Genomic DNA, 12127 nt, shown 5'->3' with positions numbered 1-12127 from the left:
GGGGCACAGATGTTGTCTGTTTTATGGATTGTGGGTTTGTGGTCCTAGTGATTTAACAAGACCTTGGGAGTTCTGTAGGCAGGACAGGGCAAGGCATATCAAAAATGACTGTTGTCTGGAGGTGACACCTGGGAAGCAGGGTCCGGAAGGCCTGGAGAAGGAGGGAGAAGGTGGGATGATGGCTGAGGAGCCAAGAAGGGCTTGGGTGCACCAGCTTTAGCCCCGGCCATGGGGGACTTACCATCTTTATGACTGGGCGGTAGCTGAGAGGATGGGGTGGAAACCAGAGACTGGGTGGGACTCAGTGGGGACAGAATGAGCAAGAGAGGACTGGGGGTTACAAGAGGAAAAGAAGAGAGAGGAAGGTGGGGTCAGCCTCCCCTGGTGCTGTGCTGTGCTGCCTGCCCACGCCCACAGCTTGGCACTCAGAGAAAGCTGGAGTGGTGGGTTTGATTCAGAACAAGCAAAGTTAGTTAAGAGGCAGTTTGAACCAACACTGTGCTGGGTACTCTGAATGCATTATCACATTTTCTCCACAGAGCAGCACAATGGATGGCATTGCTATCCCCATTTTACGGATGGGGAAATCTGAGGCTCAGAGAGGTTGAGTGACCTGCCCAAGGTCACATAGCTAGGCAGGAACAGACCCAGATTTCAAATCCACATCTGGGAAGCCCCTAAGTCTGTGCTCTTTCTGTTACACCCCATACCTGTAGGGTAAACTAAGCCAAAATAGTTGAAAGCTACAAGGGGCTAGGTTTCAGTGCAATACAAGAAAGAACTTGGTAAGGGGGTCAAGGAAAAGGAAACTAACATTTACTGAGCAAAGTATTGGGAATTGTACCCACTTTACAGACAGGGAAATGCAAGGCTCAGAGAGGCAAAGGCACTTGGGCAAGCTTGGGCAAAGAGGCAGAGCTGTGTCATAGTCCCAGCATCTAGCCCAGCAGGAAGTACATAATAGGTCATCAGTGCATGTTTATCGAACTAAACTGGGTGGCCGGGTTGTCCAATTCCCTCCCCCCACCCCCCCACCCCATCATGCTGACTCCTAGATGTAGATAGGGTTGCAGCTGCCTTGTTAAGTAGTGAGCTCCCTGTTTTGAGAAGTATTCAAATGGAGGTAAGTGGATCATGCATGAAAGGAAAGGACTGGCCAGTAGCAGTTTTCCCTAAACTTGTCAGTCTCTCAAGCTCAATAGTCACAGTTGCATTGAGACTTACCATTTATCTTTTTCATCATCTCCTGCATTTTAGCTAATTAAATTTATCCTCAGTCTAAGCTGTATCACTGAATCACACATAGATGATTGTCTAGTTATGCTATTTTCTAATGCATATTAAAATTAACACATGAATATTAAAATTTTCTAGATAAGCTCTTCTGTGTCTCCTGAAATCGTCTCCTGCAGTCACAGTGGCCCATACTTGGGAAGCACTATCCTAGAGGACCGCTGAGGGCTCCACAATCCCTCAAGTCTGGGGACAAGGCATAAATGGAGCTGAGGTGGGGATGGGGAGGGGGCGAACCCACCCACAGAGGCAGAGGCAGGGCCTGGGATCTGAAGGCAGGAAGGACCCCCACTTCCTTCTGGTTTGGCTCTGTTGGTTACAGGGGGATGGCAATGGGAGGGGGGTGGATTGTTATAAATATACAGGGCTTAACAGGGAAGCTCACATATTGTGCAAGTTCAGTCTAGGGTGACTGGGCCTCCCTCAAGGAAGGGGTTGGCTTTGAGGGGCTTCTGGATTAGATCTTCCCTCTTGTGCCCCACCCATGAGGCTGAGCCCTGCCTGTCTGGGACTCTGGGTCATTCTCAGCTACACTGTGTCCCTTTTTTTCTTATGGCTCCAACATTCTCATGGCTCACTTGTGGTCCACTGAGGCCCTCTGGCCTTTCTCTGACTCCAGAACTTTATGCCCCTGCCCATGACGTTTCCAGCTCCAGTCTCTCTATTTCCAATCCCAGGTCTGGAGAGTTCTGATCAGGTAAGCCCTCCCATCAGTCCTTGTTGTGACCTGGGGGGAGGTGAGGGAGAAAAACACTGTGCGGCAGTGTCTAACATTTCCAGTCCACCCTCTCCCAAATGAAATAACCAGAGCTGAACCCCATGAATATGTTTGTTTCATGTTCCCATGAGCCAAAAACCCCACTTAACAGGTAGAACATGTGAAAAACAGAGAGAGGTCTCTATACCCTCCCTGTCCTCTGAGCCAACAACCACCCAACCCAGAGGATGCTAATACCAGGGGAAGAGGTCACCCACAGGCAGAGCATGAAAAGGAAACTGCCTCTGGCCATTGCACTCTGCCTCCATCCCTGAGTGGGGCTGGGGGGTTAAAGAGCCCCGCTCTGAGCATCACAATGACACCACCTGCTCTTGGCACAGGCTGGTTGGCATCCTCGGGCCCCCTGGAACAGACGCTCACCTGGAGCCTTGGAGACTACTTCTCACACTCATTTCCATTCCCCAGGCCACCTCTGCCCAGGCATGTGCTGACAGCCTTCCAGCTCATCCTCCTGCTTCCAGGTGTCCCCTCCAACGTCCCCTCCTCCCAGCCCCAGAGAGAGCTTTCCGATACATACCTTGTCAGTGCCTTGACTAACCACTTCCAGTAGCTCTCTCCCAGGAGCCCACTGGTTAACAGCCAAGGCCCTATGAATGATAGTCAAGGTCCTCTGGTACCTGGCCTTGCCTGGGTCTCCAGCTTCCCACCTCTATAACCTTGGGCTCCAACTTAATGATCCAGCCACAATGAGCTGCTTTGCTTTCACCATGCACCCTGCTGTTTCGAGCCTCCAGCTTTTATATTTTTTGCTGTTCCTTCTGCCTGGAATGACCTGTCCACTTCTCCATCCCTGCCAATACCAACTCTTGTTTATCTTTGAAGACTTAGCATAGGCATTGCCTCCTCCAGGAAGCCAACCAGACCCCTCCGTGGGTGCTCCCCTATTACCCCGTGTACCACCTCACTGCTGTGCTTACTGCTGTGTTACAGTTGTTTGGAAGTGGGAAGTGGGGGGCCCACCTGCACTGCTTCTGGAGAGCAGGATCTGTGTCTGAGCTGTCTTATCCCCCAGAGCCTGGGGTAGGGCTTGGGGCACAGTCTGGCCTCCAGCTATTCCTCCACACTAGTTCTCTGCAAGGGGACACCAAATGCATCCTCCCCTGGCTACAGAGTTTGGAGATTTTCTCTTTTCAGCACGGAAGCTGTGAGCAGTTTCCTTTGCCAAGCTCTCGCTGAGATGCCTTGAAGCCTGGGAATTTGTCTTGGGTCCTCTTTGGAGGGCCAAGTTTAGTTTCGGGGTTTCTATTTTGGTAGTGGTAGGATAAATAGATGCAAGCTTTAGAGATCCAGCCACTCTAAAGAGGCCTCAAGATAAGCTAAGCGTGGAAATTTGCACACTGAGGCTGTAACCCAGGAGCCCAGACCAGCCCCAGCCAGGATGGTCAGAGTGCCTCAACTTCTAGACTTGCAATTCTCAAACACTGCGAAGGGAGTTCCTAGTCAAAAATCCTCTTTTCCTCTCCCATCTGCATCCTCTGTACCCTATGAACCCTCCAAAGTTCTGTCTCTCCCCCTTCTTTCCCCCAGTCTGCATCATAAACACCCCCAAAGAACAGATCCAACAGTGACAGATCCTATATAGGAGGGGAGGGGAGAGAAAAAGGGCTGAGAGGCTGTATCAGAACAGGACCCACAGGAAATGGATGATAGACAGAAAGCAGGCCGCCCAGTAGAGGAGAAGGTGCTTCAGGAACTATTTGCAAAGGTAGATGCAGAGAGCAGATGCAGCTACCACTCCTAGTCCTGCAGGGAAGAGGGAAGGGAGCCATGGACGGACAGGAACCCAGGGACAGACAGCCCTGGGGAGAGGGACGCCCGGCAGGAGGGAGCAGTGACCTTCACTCGGAAGGGAGTCAAGGGAGAAAACTCTGACTTTCTCCTACCAGCCCTGTGCATGGACCACCCAACTGGAAGGCAAAGGATGTGAATGCCCTTCGACATGGTCCATAGAGACTGGTGCAATGTGTCACCAAGCAGGGTGGGGAAGGAGAGACAAGGGCAAGCCATCAAAGCCAGGACCCTCTTTAGGGGCTGGAGAAGGGAAAGGCTGGGACACTTAGGCCTTAATCACTTTTGTTTGGTACAAACGGTTAAGAGCAACACAAATATAAAAAAAGAATTTTTAGTAATTCCTTATTAAATAATCATAATGCATGCCTTCATTTAAAAAAAACAAAGGAAAAAAAAAAAAAACCCCAAGTCTAAGAACATTCCAGAAGGATCTGGAAGATTATTCTGGTTTCAGGTGGGTGAGAGGAACCCAGAGGGGCTTTGAGAATGTAAGCCTCCTGAGCAGCGGCACCTACTTGGCACTGAAGAAACCAATTAACTGACAAGATGTTGTCTAATTTCACGCATTTACATATCTAAATCTAAGGTCGCAACCTCGGATTCATGAAACAAAATGAAAATAATTAGTGCAATCTACTGCAATTGTTTTCGAGCTTTTTATTCTGCTGAGAACCTGCGCGCAAAAATGTAATTGCATTTTAAACCACAACCTGAAAGAAAGGGGCTGGGGCGGGACAGCCTAAGTGTGGGAAGGAAAGCTCCTTCCTGGGAACCAGGATGATTTCTTAGAGGTGAGGTTGGTGAAGGTGGGGGGGAGAGGGTCTCACTCCCAAAGACCTTCAAAACCCTTCAGAAGGAGCCCGAAAAACAGGGGAACCAAAGACTGTATCATCTGGTGCACAACAGGAGCTCAAAAAAATACTGTTCAAATGGGCAAGTGAAATAAGGGCAGTGAAATTGATTGGAATTTCATTTCTCAAAATGTATTGTCATCCTCCTTGTCCCACGAGATGCCTTTAGAAAAGGGAGTTTCATGGTAAAATAACTTTGGGAAGAATTGCAGGCAAGCCTCAGGGCTTATAGCCTGTTGGAGACGCTGAGAAAAAAAAAAAATGCAGGTCTGGTTGTATTTAACTGAGAGATTCGGCGCCGAATTGAGCACAGATCCTTTTGCCTTTTATGGTTATTAGTGTCCTACAGCATAGCCAGAACTTCTGAGTGGGAGCTTCTGGATTCAGCTGCTGACAAGGAGCTCCCCTGCGGAGGAAGGAGAGCCCAGGGCTGACCCTCTTGTTCCCCAAAAGCTAAACACCAGTAAATTGTAATTTTACCTACAAAAAAAAAATCCTTTTTTTTATAAGGTGAGATTGTGGTTTGAATAAGGCTACATCTTGTTCCTCCCCCTTCACTGGGTGGGGGCAAGGTCAAGATGCTGGGGGTTCATTCATTCAGCAAACCCTCTGCTGAGCCCCTACTGTTCTAGGCACCCGGGATACATCTATATATTTTTCAGTCATTGTTTTAGTGATTACCCCGGGAATTGCAATTAACATCATATAACCATCTAGTTTGATTTAATACCAACTTAGCTTTGAGAATATAGAAACTCTGCTCCTATACAGTTCTGTCCCTCCCCCTTTATGTTATTGCTGCAAATGTCATCTTTATGCACACAGGGCACAAATAAAACAGATGCAGATCCCTGCCCTCAGGGAGCTTCTGTTTTAGGTGGGAGCCCTGTCCCCTTTCCCTCCAACAGCCCTGGAGTGTGGCGGGTACACCTCTTTCCTGATCCAGGGAGAGCCAACCCAGAAGCCGAGCTGGGCCGATCACGTGCAGGATCAGGCCTCGGAGCCCAGCTGCCGGGTTTCAAATTCTGTCGACACCACTCCGAGCTGTGTGATCCCGGGCAAGTTACTTAATCACTCTGAGTTTCTCTTTCGCCATCTGTAAACAAGGATAATAATACAAACTGCTTTGTAGGGTTACTCTGAGAATTAAATGAGAAAATCCATGTAAAGACCTTATACCCAGTCTGCTGTGTAAGTGTTTGTTGTCAAGGGATGATGGTTATTCTCACTTGGAGCCCTGTCAGTTGGCCGGGGCTGGGGCATTTCTACAGTCTGAGAACAAAGGCTGCCATTTGGGGATCCTGATGAGTAAACGGAGGGAGCTCATCTCCCAAATGCATTAGGAAAATGATGCAGAAAGAGGTGGGTCTAGATGGAGAGGAGAGGGTGGCTGCCTATGGGTCTGAAGCTTTCCTCTTACTTTGTGCCTGGCAGTTTGTTTCTGGTGACCCCCTGGTCCTTGGGTTCCATGATGTTCTCTGGCTTCGCACTGAATTCCTGGACTTTTTTGTTCCAGGAAATCCCTGACCAAGCCAGGTGCCCTGAGAACCCAGATCAAAAATGTAGACCTTATACAACATGGGGGAACCTTGAAAACATTATGCTGATTAAAATAAAAATCTTTCTGTAATTAAAAAACTTAGGGAAAATGTTAATAATGGGGAAAACTGTGTGTTGAGGGAGGCAGTATTTGGGAACCCTGTACTATCGACATGATTTTCCATAAATCTGCAACAGCTTTAATTTAAAAAATAAAAAATAATGACATTATACTGAGTGAAATCAGACACAAAAGGACAAATACTGTATGATTCCACTGAGATGAAATCTCTAGATAAGCTAAGTGATGGAGGGAGTAGATTAGAGGTTACCAGGGGCTAGGGGAAGGGGAGAACGGGGAGTTATTGCTTCACGGGTGCAAAGTTTATGTTTGGGGTGATGAAAAGTTTTGGTAATGGATAGCGGTGATGGTAGCACAACAATGTGAATATAAGTAATGCTACTGAATCGTGCACTTCAAAAATGGTTAAAATGGCAAATTTTATGCTATATAAAATCACAGCAAAAATTTTTTTTTAAAATGGAGATCTAATCAGGGAAAAGAAAAGCTGTTTACAGCACATCTAGACTAGAGAACAAAGGAGTTTCCTGTAACCACCTGGAGCCCTGTCATCACGCTTCCCTGCTTTTGGAGAAGGAAAAGGAAGGAGGCATTTGGAAGTTAAAAGAAAGGCCAAGATATCTAAACAAGAAGACCCCAAAGCTCTCCCAGCCCAAACCTCTGCCAGGGGCTGAGGGAAGATGTCCAAAGCTAATTAGCAGGTCCGGAGAGCAGTTTCCTGTGATTCCTCAAAGCTGATGGGGTCACCGAGAGAAGACATCTGCTGTTTCTCTCCCCACTGGAGACTGAGTCCCCATCCAGCTAAGGAGGAAGGCCTGAAACATTCCGGAAAAAACCTCCCCCCTAAGAGCCCCCCCCAACACACACACACACACACACACACAGTGTGTTCCCTGTTCCTGGAAGGAGAACTGAGCAAGAAATTGTGCTCTCCACAAGCTCTCTGAGCAGCTCTTGCCCAGTGCTGGGAGGACCCAGCAGTGTCGATGGTTGAAGAAGTGGAAGGGCAGCCAGGCCGCGGAACAGCCTGGGCGCAGGCACAGAGGAGGGAGTGCGGGAGAACATTGGAGGAGGGGCAGCCAGGCTCGCTGGATGTTGGCGGGTGAGCCTGGCAAATGGCTCGGATGGACAGAGGCCTTGATTGCCATGTCAAGGAATGGGGATAACTGGAGGTTATTTTTTAAGATGGGCGTGGCATGATTGGATTTGGGTTTTAGGAAGGCTGTTCTGGAAGCAGCGTGAGTGACTGACCACCGACAAGGTGGGCTTGCTCACAAACAAGAAGAAGCCCTTATGAAGTGGAGGGAATGAACTCACACCAGGACCCCAGTGAGATCAGCAGTGATGGAGCTGCTGACCTAGAGCTCCTTCAGCAACTCCTCCCTCCCCACTCCAGCACCTCAGGCAGGTGTGGACCTGCAGGTGGGGTTGGAGCTGGGTGGCTGCCCTGGCCAGGGAGGTGCTCATGATCCCACCTGGCCAAGGAGGGCAGGTGAGCACTGGGCTGGAGCAGGAGATGGTTGAGGAGAAGGGTAGAGGGAAGGACAACTTCACATGCAGGCAGACATATTTATTCATTCAACAAACACTCCCTGCACAGCTGGACCGAGCCCTGACCGGACACTTCAGGCTCTGCAGGGAGCCAGGCCTGTCTGCTCTTCCATATTGTCAGGCTTTGGGATATCTCTAAGCTCTTATTTTGTGTTTCTTTCTTTCCTCCCCCTCCTCCTTTTTCTTCTCCCTCTCCTTCTTTTGGTTTTGGCCCTTTCTAGTACACAAGTAGCACTCATTCATTATATTCAAATATACATAATATATTTTCTATAGTAAAAAAATATAGAAAGTGTAGATGTGCAGAAAGAAAAAAATTAGAATCACTAAAAACTTGTATCACCCAGAGATACCACATGAAACATTTTGGGGCATCTCTTTTTAGATGTCCTTCCATCTACATAAAAAATATATTGTTGATTTTTGCAAACATTCAGTTCTCCTGTACACACCACTGGGACCTGTGTTTCACCCAATGTTATATAGCAACTGTTTTAATCATGGTTTTCAGCATCCTGGATTAGATCGTCCCCATTCTATCTGGGAATCTTCTGTCTGTCTACGTGTGCTTGGGGATGCAGAAAATAATGACAATGGTGGTCATAGCTACAGCTTGTTGGACTATTACCAGAGACTAAAGGTCAACTCCACACATATCTCACCTTAGTGTGAACCTCATGACAATCCTGGAGGGGTCAATATTATCAGCCCCACTTTGTAGATGAGGAAACAAATTCAGAGCGTGTGATGGTGAGGTTCATGTGTCCACCTGGCCAGGTGATGGTGCCCAGGTGTCTGGTCAAGCAAGCACTGGCCTAACCGTTACTGCAAGGACATTTGTGGCTGGTTAATAAACCAGAAGGCTGGTTTATTAAATCATCAGTCAATTGACTGCATCTGTGACTGATTACATCAAAAAAGGGCATGTCTTCCACAATGAGAGAATGCAATTAGCTGTATTTAATCTAATCAGTTAAAGACTTTTAAGGGAGAAGAGAGAGAACTTACTTTTTCTTCAGCTAGCCAGCTTCTCCTGGGGAGTTCATCACAGACCTTCATTGGAGTTGCCAGTTCACTGCCTGCCCTGTGGAATTTGGACTCTTGCATCTCCACAGTTGCGTGAGACCCTTTCATAAAATCTCATATTGAGAGAAACGCTAAGAGACCATTGTCAGAAGACGTAGGAAGTAACGTAAGGATTTTGGAGGGGTGCGAGGTTTCAAGTGGCTGACTGGCTGACCACAGGACTGAAGTGAAGACCCCTACAAAGTAAAAAAGTCCAGGAATCGCCCACACCCCACTTTTTTTTTAATGAACAAGTAAACAATACAGATTTTAAACATGGGACGGAGATCTACATCATCCACCAAGAGTGGAAAATTTACAAACCCACAGACCAGGCCTGAAAGGAAGCCTGGAAGAGAGAATTAAAGAAGAACAAAAAACAGCAGTTTTGAAGATGAAGGATCCCAAGCAGATTATCCGTGACATGGAGAAATTGGATGAAAAGAAATTTAATCCCTTGCAACAGTCCCAGTTAAATGAGAAGGTGCTGAAAGACAAACATCAAAAGCTGAGCAAAACCTTGGAATGTATCCTACGACTTTATGAAAAGAGAATCCAGATATTTACAAAGAATTGAGAAAGCTAGAAGTAGAATATGAACTGAAGAGGGCTCAACTTAGTCAATATTTCGATGCCATCGGGAATGCTCAGCACATGGAAGTTCAGAGTATTCCTTTACCAGATATGCCTTATGCTCCTTCCCACATCTTGATCCAGGATATTCCACTTCCTGGTGTGCAGCCACCTTCCATCCTTAAAAAGACTCCAGCCTATGGACGTCCATCTCGGGCAGTTTCCATACCTCCTCTTCTTGGATGTGGTGTTCCACGTCTGCCTCCTGGCAGAAAACCTGGCCTACCTCCTCCTCAAGTCTTGCAGATGTAGGGCTGTAAAGTGGGCTCTGCCCTGGATCTTCTTCCTCGCAAGTGAGATGAAGACATGTCATATAGTCCTGAACTTGCTCGGCAAGGTCATGATGATGACGTTTCAAGCACCAAAGAGGATGATGGCCATCCTGAGGATATGGGTCAGGATACGCATGATGACAGCGACGCTGACAGATCAGATGGAGGAAGTGAGGGGATGAGTTTGCGCAGCTGTGATGATAGTGAGAGAGACAACAATGAAGAAAAAGAGTCAGGTCTGAGTGTACGTGTGCTGGTTTGGATGTATTATGTCCCCCCAAACACCATGTTCTTTAATGCAATCTTGTGGGGGCAGACGTATTAGTGTTGATTAGGTTGGAAACTTTAGATTGGATTGTTTCCATGGCGATGTGACCCACCCAACTCTAGGTGATAGCACTGATTGGATTATTTCCGTGGACGTGTGGCCCCGCCCATCAGCTTGGGTCTTAATTAAATCACTGGAGTCCTATAAGAGCTCAGTCATAAGGAGCTCACTGCTGCAGCCAAGAAAGACATTTTGGAGACTGCTGTCGAAAGCAGACTTTTGATAGCCCAGAGTTTGCCTGGGAGAAACTAAGAGAACACCCCCAGACACCTAGAGAGTAACATCCTGGGAGAAAACCATTTTGAAACCAGAACCCCAGAGCAGATGCCAGCCACATGCCTTCCCAGCTAACAGAGGTTTTCCAGATGCCATCACCCATTCTTCAATGAAGGTACTCTATTGCTGATGCCTTACCTTGGACACTTTATGGCCTTAAGACTGTAACTTTGTAACCAAATAAACCCACTTTATAAAAGCCAATCCATTTGTGGTATTTTGCATAATGGCAGCATTAGCAAACCGGAACAGTATGATTTGCGGATATGCCTGGAAAATCAAGGAAAAAAAAGTACATGAAGGAACTGACTCTTCTTCAAGCCCTGATGTTTCGAATGGCAGGTCAGGAAATCCCAGAGGAGGTACAAGACGTAGAGCAATTTTCAGATGATGATGATGATTCTGAAGCAGGAAAGCAGAAAAATGGCATAAAGAAGAATCTCTTTCTGATGGCACATCCACAGCTGCTTCTTTGCAGCAGGCTATTCCTCTATCTCAGATACAAGCACCTTCCATGCCAGGACCACCTCCTCTTGGACCACCACCTGTACCACCTTTACGGCCACGTGAACCACCTACAGGCCTTCCTCCTGGGCCACCTCCTGAAGCCCTCTGGAATGCCAGGATTCTGAGGACCTTTATCCCAGCTTTTACCTCTAGGACCACCACCAGGCTGACCCCCGGCCCTCCCCCAGGTCCACATCCAGGTCTGCCTTCTGACCCTCCTCCTCAGGGACCTCCACCAAGGCTACTTGGTTATCCCCCCACCCAGTCCTAGCATGATGTGCCCACCTTTGGTGCCTCCACTTGGACATGCCCCACCTGGGCTCTTCCCACCAGCTCCCTTGCCGAACCCAGGGCTTTGAAGTGCCCCACCCAACGCAATTCAGCCTCCCAAGGCAGACGATACGAGGGCAGCCACCGTTGAGAAGAAAGCCACAGCAATCATCAGTGCCAAGCCACAGATCACTCATCCCAAGGTGGAGAACATTCGATTTGTGTCCACTGCACTGAGGGTACATCGGGAGAATAAAGGGGCCACTCCTGCTCCCCAGAGAAAGTCGAGGATGATTCTGCTGTGCCTCTTGCCGAAGCAGCCCCCAAATCTGGTCCTTCTCTTTCTTTCTCAGTACAAACTAAGGATGATGTGTATGAAGCATTCATGAAAGAGATGGAAAGGCTACTGTGACAGCTTTGGATGCTATAACAGGTTTCTGTTCACATCAGTGATTCATGGGGAAAGAGGCTCTTATTAGGGTTAGGTGAAAGAGCTAGTTCCACTGTCAGGGTATTTTCTAATTTCAGTGCAAAGAATATCCTAAGATTTAGCCTTGGTCAGAATTTATTGCATATGAGAGGGGGCATTTCATTCAGAATAGATTGATTATTGAAGCAATGCTGCTAACATCCATTCCCTTTCATATCACTGTTTCCATCCCATTTCTTTTCCTTCTTCAGTTCTGTTGAAACTTGTGATCAGGTGGATCTCAGTCACTTACTTGTTTTTACTCTCCTCTCTTGTGTGCTATGGGCACTGGAATAGAGATTGCTGAGGAACTGGTTTATTTTACCCCACTTTGGCTTTTGTGTTCAAGTTATTTTAAATATTTTCTTGTAAATATTCTGTAATATTTTACTTGTAGTGAAATGGATCACAATGTCATTTCC

The 12127-nt window shown here is 47.6% G+C and overlaps 1 pseudogene; it reads left to right on the top strand.

Annotated features, from left to right (window-relative positions):
- Window positions 1-9226: 9226 nt before the first annotated feature.
- Window positions 9227-11648, top strand: LOC119508519 (annotated as a pseudogene).
- Window positions 11649-12127: the final 479 nt, after the last annotated feature.

This window comes from Choloepus didactylus, chromosome 13 (genome assembly GCF_015220235.1).
Source record: "Choloepus didactylus isolate mChoDid1 chromosome 13, mChoDid1.pri, whole genome shotgun sequence".
Classification (NCBI taxonomy): Eukaryota; Metazoa; Chordata; class Mammalia; order Pilosa; family Megalonychidae; genus Choloepus; species Choloepus didactylus.
This window is presented reverse-complemented; position numbering and strand designations above follow the sequence as displayed.